The 10,865-nt window shown below is 38.2% G+C and overlaps 1 long non-coding RNA gene across 2 annotated transcripts; it reads left to right on the top strand.

Moving 5' to 3' along the window:
• Window positions 1–374: 374 nt before the first annotated feature.
• LOC111846415 (uncharacterized) lies at window positions 375–3,106 on the top strand. 2 transcript variants are annotated; one of them, XR_002838880.2, is made up of 4 exons: window positions 375–486; window positions 631–712; window positions 844–902; window positions 2,262–3,106. It is a non-coding gene; the product is annotated as an uncharacterized lncRNA (long non-coding RNA). The 2 variants fall into 2 exon arrangements; XR_002838879.2 differs by having other exon boundaries at window positions 383–712.
• Window positions 3,107–10,865: the final 7,759 nt, after the last annotated feature.

The following is a 10,865-nucleotide window of genomic DNA, read 5'->3' as shown; positions in this document are numbered from 1 at the left end:
TATCTATAGTACATTAGAGATGACAGCTTCATAAAGCATTCATAATGCATGATACACATATGACTATCATATGTTATGCCTTTTGATAAATATTTATAGCCATGCTTATAATGCTTTATGAATGCCTTATTATTTGTCAAAATGTGCTTATACATTATGAAAAACATGGCCTAAAGTGTCACCAAATTTTCTTTCTATGATATTCTGTTAACGAGATATAATCGTTTTTGTTGAAGAAGACCTATTTCGCAACTGGTCCATATTGACATTATGCCCTCACTTGGGGACTACAAACATGGCACCATTTACCTGGAACTGGGAAGGAGGGTCTCAGCTCTTCATTGGTGTATAGCTCTGTCAATCAAAACCCGGAACATACAACCGGTGCACTGTAACAAATTGCTATAATTTTTACAGCAAAATTCAACAGTAAATTACTGCTTTATCATTTTACAAGCTGTAACTGTAAATGGCAATGCATTGTGGGTAAGGAAAAAATACTATATTTTGCAGTATTTCTACAGTGACTGACAAATCCAATTACAGCTCATATGTGTTACGTCTGTATTTTATACACTTTACAACAACATATTGTGTACTGTGTCACCGTTGCATTGTGGGTATGCACAGGTCACTTTTTGTTGAAGCTTAATTAAAATTAACCTCAAGCAGCACACAAGCGAAAAAAAGGAGACGACGTAGAACACCACTGGTAATTTCATATATTACTGTACTTTATCATTTTAACTATTAAAGCTAATTTGGGCAAATTACATAATGTGTGTGCCATTTCCGTAATATAACAGGTTGTGTCAGGCTAACGTGATTCCCCCTTTATTGCAGGACAGAAGCGGAGACTGAAAACCAACAGACACTGATGAGAGTCTTTGCTAAGTAAAATGGTAAGAGAATATTTGACGGTCATATGCATACTGTACGTGGGACGGTGAGGAGATGAGCGAGCGTGCGCGAGTAGATTAATTACTTTTGTGAGAAGGAGAGAGATGTGTTTCTTTCTTAGTTATAATTCAGCAGAAGTTTTACTTTTCCCCTCGTATTTTCAGATATGTACTTTGACTTTGCAACCGCGAAAAATACATTCCGGTCAGTTAGAAATTCAGAAGGGTCAGACTAATTTACAATTTACTCCACGTTAGCTTTGTAAAACCTTTTTCAAACTTGGTATATATCCTCTGCTCGACCTTAAAAACATTGCGTGGGTCTGCCTAAATTTCTGTATAAAATTCAAAAGGGAACCAGCATAATTTTTTTTTAGCATTTCAGGCACGCCACGGATGCTAGAATTAATATTTGAATTAGCAATGGTTGCTTCTTAGCGGTTTGGTGTTGTTCATATTTTAGCACACCAATGAAACCATTGTTTTTCACAGCTAACAGCTTCACATGAGCTCTCAGAAATGTATGTCTGCAAACAGTGTAGCAATAAAAGTAGTAGCATTTTAGCTTTTATTCAGCATATGAAACTGCACAGTAATATTCCGCACTGCCCATTCACCTGTGGTATACCGAACTGTTCGCGCGCATATAAGAAATTTGCAGCCTTTAAGTCTCATCTATATAGAGATCATAAGGGTTACCAATCATCTGTTAGGAGTGCTCAATTTAAACAGACTGATACGATTTTAATTTACTAGATTGAATTTTGTCAGAATACATCCACTAATTTGAAGGAGTTCATTACTCATTTGAAAGGTCATATACAGGAGGGCAGAGAAGTAAAATGTTCTTTTAGGGGATGTGAGAGAACTTTCACATTGAGTATGTGAACATTTACTTTCAGACCCTTCTGTTCAGCAATAACTGTATCTAAGTATTTCTGGTCAGTTTTGCACATGGGCTTGGAGTAATTTTAGCCTGGTCTTTTGTACTGAATGACTTTTTCTCACAGGAACTGCTTAACACAACATTTCTATTGATCAGGACTTGTACATTGCAAACACTTTAATGTTATTCTTTTTTAACCACTGTCTGGTAGAACATCTTGTGTGTTTAGGATCATTGTCTTGCATTATAAGCAAATTTTTTTTGAGATTGGATGCACAGACAGATATGTCCTGATGTTTTATTGATATAATTCAGAATGCCATATTTATGTAGAAATATAGAACATTCTAAGAGGTTTACAAACTTTCAGGTATCACTACACTTAGTATGTGCAGTCATATTGATTCCTTTGAGTCTTATGAATTGTTCATTATACTTTATACTGAATTGTTTGTGTCTGTTCATTTGATTTTTAGATGTTTTATCGGAATCAACCCAACAACTGGCTGTGTCTTTTACAATGATTGTAAAAGTCTCTGAAAAAAGAAGCAACACAATCAACTCTCGTGTCTGTACTTTGCTGAAAAGAATAATGCACTTTGAATGGTTGTGCCTGTAAGTGTGGTGTTCTTAAGGTAAAGCGTAGTACCTATAGACATTTAGCTTGTTCTTCTCACAATGTTCTGCCGTGTGTGAACATGTCCCTTAAAATGTTTGACAATCTTTAGTTAACAGTTTATATAAAAATTGTTTATCAATGTTTGAATAGGGCCAGGAAACAAAATGATACTTAAATTATTGTTTGTCTATTTCTGTATCACCAGTACTGTAGAGTGAACCGTTGCCAATATCAGTATCAATATACTGCAATAGTTTTAAAACTTTTTTATTCATTATCAAAGTTCATGTGCCCTTGTTTGTAAACTGACACTTCAATACCGTTGTGCTTTGCAATATAAATAGTATTTTTAAATGTAGGTTTTAATAACTGTTTTGAATTTGACATTTCTGACTGTTTTATTTTTTATTGATTTTGATGCAATATTCAAACTTTTAGAATTTGAATTTACTAGTGTACATTATTTGGCAGGTAGTCCTGTAATTTATACAATTTGCCAACATTTTTTCTGTATAAATATTTTACAGCAACGTGATGTTCCTAGAACTTTTTACAACACATTATTGGCAACTCCAGTTATCAGGTAATTACTGTAACTAAAGTTTACAAAACAATGCTGTAAACATGTTTACAGTGTTATTGTAAAATAAAAATAACAAAGTTCTGTAATTGATGTACAATAATAAACTGTAATTTAGTATACAGTAACGTATTGTAGATCTGTTTTTCAGTAACTAACAACTACTTTACAATATCTTATTGGCAACTTTTTTGCCAGTAATTTACTGTAATTTCTACAGAATTTTTTTTACAGTGCAGGATTTCTTGCTTAGCTGGATAACTTGTTGAATTTATGGTAGTCTGGGCTAAAGTGAACAAAGATAAAGTCCATTTAAACTAGGGTACTTTAAATCTCACAAGTTATCTATACGATACAGGCCCCTAAGGCTGCATGATATCACATTGTGATGTACTCATGATTATATGACACATGCACAATAATCACCAGGGCTTTAGATGATGGGCAAGACATTTGTCTGGATGCCAGATTTTTGGTACTATATATGGACATTTACTTATGCCCAAAATTTAGTAAGCAGATTAGTAGTACACCTAAGATATTAGTCATCTATAATTTCAGCATATCCTTATGCCTAATAAACTTGTGGGACTTCAGACTGCAAAAACACCACAACACTGATGTCTTTACCTTCTTTTTCCATGATATCTCCTCTTTTAAAAGAAGTTATTGCTGCTGAGCTGTCCCGTTCTTCACTGCCACTTCAGTGCTTATCGCTTCCATGAAATACCATCCCCAGGCACTGAATTAGCTGCCCCCTGCTATGTCATGATATCACATGTGGGTTAATGCCAAAGAAAACGGCACCCAATGCCGTGTTCTATGAATTAGTAGGGGTAACATTAGTATACTGTACTGTAAATGTACTAGTGTGACAAATATCCGTTAGGCGATACTGTACTTTATTTTTACATCAAACATTTGTTTTTTTGTAGGTAATGTATTAAGCTAACTTTTAAATGAATTAAATGATTTACATGTTTTGGGAGCATGACTGGGGTCATATTTAGGGTTTAAACTATAGAAATAAACACATATTACAATTTTTAGTGACTGGAACCTAACCTCATGAATGTCCGAGGTCTGACTGTATATGTCTAACATAAAACGTTCTTTCCCAAGTCACCCTGGATAATGCATTTCTAATAGACCTGCAATAGAAATTAGAAATGCTTAACTAAATAATCCTTCTTAGAACAAACATCATTTAACATTCCAGAACATGACAAGCATCTTTAAATTTCACAACATCCTCCCCCACTGATTCAACTGTTCATCTACACTCCAAAGGGTAAAACATTTGAATTGGTCTCCTTAACACTGTCCCTGAGCTAGTGCGAACATACTCGCACATGACAATCACATCCTGGAAACAATTCCTCAGTCCTTTTTAGCTTCCAGCACCACTGTGGAGTGCTGTCTCCACCAATGAGTACATTATCTACCACCTTCATTTAAGTGGACTGAGATGCATCCAGGTTTTACACAGATGTCACGTTTAGCAGATAGTCCTTGCAGCAGATGTTCCAGAACTGTGTCATCATTGTCTCTCTGTATTTCCATCTCCTTGTCATCTCTTCTCCCTTACATTTTGATAGTGGGCATCCCTAGGTCGTGACTTGGTGGGTAAGCAGATCAGTCTCTGTCCCACCAGAAAGTCAGCTGGTGTTAGTGGTCGTGGTTCATCCACTTCATTGTATACAGAGGTAAGGGGTCTGGAGTTTATGATGGCTTCTACAGAAGAATTGTACACATTTCCTCAAATTTAATACATGATTTGCCCAGCACATTTCTTAGGGTGAGCTTCACAGAGAAAACAGGTCTGTCCCAAAATCCACCCCAGCATACTGCTCTCTCAACAATGAAGTTCCAGGTGATTCCCTTCTCCTAAAAGAATTCCCTCAATTGCATGTATTTAATGCTCTTCCATAACACTCAAAAATCTTGGTCAGCTCTCTTGAATGTTCTGGCATTGTCTGAATAAATTACTTTACATAGCCTCCATCTAGAAACAAAATCTCTTGACTAGTAGAAAATTCTCAGTGAACAAATCTGATACTAGTTCCAAATATATTGCTCTTGTCACTGCACAGGTGAACAGTGCAATGTATGATTTTTTTTCAATGAACCCAACAATTTCACATAGATTTGTCTTGCAAAATCCAGTCCTGTAACCTCAGACCTCTGTTATTCTGTCCCTTGGCAATTGTGCTGTAGTCTGCTGGCCAATCTTAACCTTGTATTTCTTACAGAGATGATATCTTGATATGATCCTTTTAATTACTTATCTTGGTCTTAAAATCCAATATTACTTTCTGGTTTGCACCAGTGTGTCTCTTACACATGAGTGCAAAAGCCTTTCATAATAATACTGTGCAAGCTTCTCAGTGGTTGTTTGGTCAGATCCATGGATGTTGCGCTATGTAAGTGAAATATGAATGATGGAACCTTCCAGCAACACACACTAACTGATCTTCAACCAGGAAAGGCTTCTGGTTCAGGATGCAAGAGTCATTGATGTAATTTCCGGCTCTGGGAAAGCTGATTTCTGACCTTAATGTCTGATATCACCATAATCCATGATTTTTCTGCTTCATTCAGCTCTTCCACTACCATTTCACCATACTCAGTTTTTCTTTGTGGTGCATTGGCGATACAGTAAATCTCTTTATCCAAGCTGTCACTCTGAACACTCTTGTCAAGTTACTGTATTTATCCAGGTCCAACACTGGCTTGAACAGTTCTGTGTCCTGATTAATAAGCGACATGGTAAGCTGGTGGCTGGTTCATAGTTCAGCGTTTACCTCATCCTCTCACACAGAATTCTTGGCTTTCTGTATCTGATCAGCTGTTATTGGCAAAACATTAGGTCCATTCCTCCACAGCAGGATCCAATTCAATCCCTATTAGGAAGATCTGCTAGATTCATTTTTACCTTGACAACGTGACCATAAGCTTGTGAGGCAGTGTAGTTGTTAAAGGAAGGGGGTTAACAATTATTAATCCAGAATGGCATGTTATGAAAAGTATGTGGTGTAGGATTATTAATAATTCAGGAAATTGTTAGAATATGTTGCTCATTAGCTCCTGTCCAGTGTAATTGATTGCTGTGAATTTGCTGTGGTGTTTTTTTGTTACTTGTTGTTTAGTGCTTTGTGCTGTGTTGTGGATGCCCACATTTTGAGAAGTTATTGAGACCCCAATTAATTCACAGTGTGGGATTCTGAGGCCTGGTCATAGGATGCTAGGGGGCAGCGTATTACTTGCTAATGTTCTTATTTTTATTGGGGTTTATATATGAGTAAACTGTTATTGATTTTTTTGTCTGCATCAGCCTTCTTTGTGGGTCCCCTGAGATCTCTGTTGTAGGGAGATTAATGTAAGGCGGGTATTGTATTATGTTACACTTGGGCTAGACGGTGACCGGATTTCTATTACTCTGAGGCAAAAGGTTTCCATCTATGAGCAGAAATGCATATCCAGTGCAAAACTATCATGGAATAGGTCTAAAACCTGATTTGAGATTCATCTATCTGCAGAATTCTTAACAGACTGCTCCCTAGTCTTGCTCCAATAACAACTCCCATTATCTCTAGACAGGGCAGAGTTATCTTCTTGAGTGGGGCTACTTTGGACTTGGAGGGTAGTAAGCTTGTAGTAATTTCTCTGTTTTTTGTTTCTCCCTGCAAGTAAGCTACAGCACTGTATGCTCTTTCACTGGCATCACAAAATAACTGCAGTTTCAGAGTGTGGTCATTCTGTGTCAAAATATGTATTCCATACCATCGAGGAATGGATAGCTGATGCAACTACGGGAGTTGTGAACACCCCTGCTGCCACGTTCTTACCAGATCTAAGGGCATCCATCTTCTCATCCTAGTAAAGTCCTCTTTTCCACATTTCCTGAAACAGTCACTTTTTCCTTATGGCGAAAGGGGTCAGGAAACTAAGAGGATCAAAAATGCGTGGAGAAGTCTCAAAACACTTCTCTCCGTATTCTGTCTTTCTTAATATCAAACACACCATGAAGCCACACCAGCCCCATGACCTTTAGTACTATTCCATTTGCACAGTCGATTGAGCTCTTCTGCCATTTTTGTTTCAGATGTGGGGAATTAGTCATCCATTTACAAAGATCCATATCAGCAGTAGACATATTTTTATTTCTTATCTTTCTGTGGTTATCACTAAATAAACCTCCCCCACCTCCCTTGAGCTTGCAAGAAGGTCATCTACATGCAGTGAGTTTCTGATGGTTTCAGCCACCAGTGTATATTCTGATTCATACTGCTTCAGATGTTTCCATATTGTAGCTGCTAGTAGGAAAGGACTGGGGGAAGCACTAAAAAACACTCTGGTTATTCACACATGGTTCATTGCGCTCCTCAATTAGTGAGCCTGTTTTCCACAGAAACCTCACAGCATCCCTGTTCTTTTCAGACAAGAACATCTGCAGAAATGCCTTCTTAATGTCTGCCATGTATGGAATTTCGTGCAGCCTGAACTTCATTGAACAAATCTGGATTCATACTGGTTCCAGTTGACAGGCAATCATTAAGGGAAGGACTTCCATTTGCATGAGATAAAGCATCAAACACATGCACAGCTTGGTGGTCACCTTATCCTCTCTCAGCAGAGTTACTTGCCAATTTGCATGTCCTCACTTAGTTGGATCTGTATATAGGTGATGTCTGACATACCAGATCCTGTCACAGGACCCTGTACAGACCAACCAAATATGTTTTCTAGTGCAATCACTTTCTCTGGCCTGTCACAATCTGCCAATAGTAATTAGAGCTAATTAGTGCAGAAAGTTCAGATTTGTTGCTGTCCTTTGTCTTTCAGAATTTTGCAGTATATTTAGGCCCCATACAAAACGCCTGCCAAGCCTTTTCAGTTACTCCTGACGTGCTGCAACATTAAAATCTGGACACTGTTTTGATTTTTATTCAGCATTATTACAGAACAAACAGCCTCAGGTCTTCTGACTAACTGTGTGTAGTGCCGCTGTGATGGCAAGTTTTGGCTGCTTTGCTTTAGCTTCACTTGAGGAGTACAGCTTAGATGATTTATACACATGTTGGACTTCTTTCCATTAATGGGATCTCACTATCTGCAAAGCCTTCTCTCTGCTCTCTGCTCTCAGCCTCAACTCTTAGAAATTCACGATACCCTAAATTTATCATTAAAATCAGTTCTAAGTAAAATGAGAAGATGAGGCGTGTATCCTTCCCTTTTACCTTCCTTTTATTTACAACTTCGTCACAGCACTTCACTTACTCCTTTTTTGCAACTTTGACTACAAAAAAGTATACATCTACCATAAAACGTTCTTTCCCAAGTTACCCTGGGTAATGTAATACGCCTAACTAAATAATCATTCTTGAAACAAACATCAATTATAATTCCAGAACCTCAGAAGCATCTTTAAATTTTACAACACTTCATATTTATAGATTATACAAAGTACTAGTTCCGACATTCAGAACCCTGAGCTCATAATGTCTCCCAATACCTATGTGTAGAGCAACTATGACATAACTTTGAACTAAGAAAAATCAATCAAATCATGAGGGAAATGTGTTATTTAATCATATATCATCTGTGTGAATGTACATGCTGCCTCTTGGAGCTTGGGTAATATTTTCAGCATGTTTTTAAGCTATGCAACTGCTGTAACATGGTTTCCCTCTCTGAATGGAGTATGGCCCTTTTGGGATTTATAATCAATGTCTGTATCAGAATCAGATATAAAATTATTTTTGAAAATAAATGCTGTACTAGCATTTCTTTCTTGAAGTCGTTGTGCGACTCACTTGTTCCTGCAGGGCTGTTATCCACTGTTGTGTTGATATGGGGTGGGGTGAGTCGGTGAGTACTCACACCATGAGTCGATGAGTACTCACACCATGAGTCGGTGAGTACTCACACCATGAGTCGGTGAGTACTCACACCATGAGTCGGTGAGTACTCACACCATGAGTCGGTGAGTACTCACACCATGTGTCGGAACACAACTTGACTGGGACGGGAAACTGAATCTGGGCATCTTCTGTGCTAGTTACCATAAGCTAAAAGCATTAGTTAATTGTATGAACCAGGGGCACCAGCTTTTGAGCGGCGCCGACATAGCAAACAGCACACGGCACGCACCATCAGAGGCAAATTAAAATTGACTGGTTTGCGCCCCTAGAAGTACCTGCGTTCTCTCAGTGCCTGCACAGAACAGCTACTTGATGTGAGCCTCGGAGGGGGCTCTGACTCAGGAGTCAGTTTCACTCTGTCTTGAACAAGGGGCACTGCCCTGGCATGATTTGGGGGCAGGGGCACGGTGTCGATGACGGTGTTAGGTCAGCATGGTGTGTCCAAAAAAAGAAAAACGTGGTAAGTGAAGTGGTGACAAGAAGAAGGCCAGCATTTCAAAGTGAGCAAAGATTGTTACAGTAGTAGGGCCATCAAATGATTAATTTGTTAAATCACAATGAATTGCACAGGGGCGGTATGGTGGTGTAGTGATTAGCACTGTTCCACTTGAACCTGAGTTTGAGTCTGTACTATGGTCCTGTGTGTGGAGTTTGCATGTTATCCCTGTGTTGTTGTGGGGTTTCCAAACAAACCAGTACAAAAACATGCTAACATTAATTAGAGTTGCCAAATTACCCAGAGGTGTGTGAGTATGGCCTGCAGTGGGTTGGTGCCCCATTCTGGATTGTTCCCAGCCTTGTGCCTATAGCCTCCAAGTTTGGCTCTAGACCTCTCAAGACTCTGAATTTGACAAGCAGTTACAGAAAATGGATTAATTGCATACACAAGCATGCTGCAATACTACCAAAAAAAAGATTTTATAGCCTTCATATTCGGTACGGAAATTAAATTCTATAAAAAAAACTATTCTCCCTCTGTGGTATTAAAGTTAACGCAGTTAAACTCAACATGATCAAAGGAATAATACTGCATTATGACTTCATAGCATGTGTTTTATTAGACATATTCTTATTATTACCTTTATTTCTTCAGTTGTATTGTTGGTGTGTTCACTTTGGCATTGGGTGTAGTGCTCGTGGGGGTGGGCAGTGCCAGCGGTGAGCTGACCTAAGGGGCCACCTGGGTTGGACCAGTCATGGGTGAGTGTTCTGCTTGTACTGATTTGGGCAATGTAAAAAACATGCCTTATACTTATAAAATAAATGTTCCCTCACAGGTTAGCAGCAGGGTGACCATATCACCAAACACATTGACCTTGTCGGTGTAATGACACATCAATAACAGGACAAGGTCAATGGGCCATGCCGGTGATTGTAGTGAGCACGTTTTAATGCTCTGTGTGTTTTGGATTTCAAATCTTGTTCATTTGGTTTTCACCAGTTTATCGTGAATGATGCCACGATGTGGGGTGCTTTTACAACTATTGTTCAGGAAACCCACTACAGGCTTCAATATAACATGCCCTTTACAAATTTACAGTATCGTGTAATAAACATCAACCTCCGCCTTCAATAAAGTCATGTTTACCATAGGCCTCAAAAATGTTTGAAAGTTATCACCAAATTCATCCATGTACAAATTTGTCATAAATTTAAATTTAATAATTTTTGCGTATTGGACACTGTAAATACTGCTAATTTATATTACATACTTTATACTCCAATACATATATATTTAATTTTTATCTTTATAAGTGTGTGTGACTAGCTCTGTGGCTTATCCGTGACCTGAGCACTTAATTTCGCTCCACGGCATGTGTGAACATGTGTGGAATGACAATAAAGTTTCTTGAATCTTCTTGAATCATAAATATAAAGTAAAATTTAAAATTAAGCTTTGGAGGGTGGGGTGAGTGACTTAGCTTAGCCTCTGTGCCTGTGATTGGAAGGTCACTGA

Source organism: Paramormyrops kingsleyae, chromosome 22, assembly GCF_048594095.1.
Source record: "Paramormyrops kingsleyae isolate MSU_618 chromosome 22, PKINGS_0.4, whole genome shotgun sequence".
Taxonomy (NCBI): domain Eukaryota; kingdom Metazoa; phylum Chordata; class Actinopteri; order Osteoglossiformes; family Mormyridae; genus Paramormyrops; species Paramormyrops kingsleyae.
Note: the sequence above shows the minus strand (reverse complement) of the source record. Positions and strands in the feature narration are given on the sequence as shown.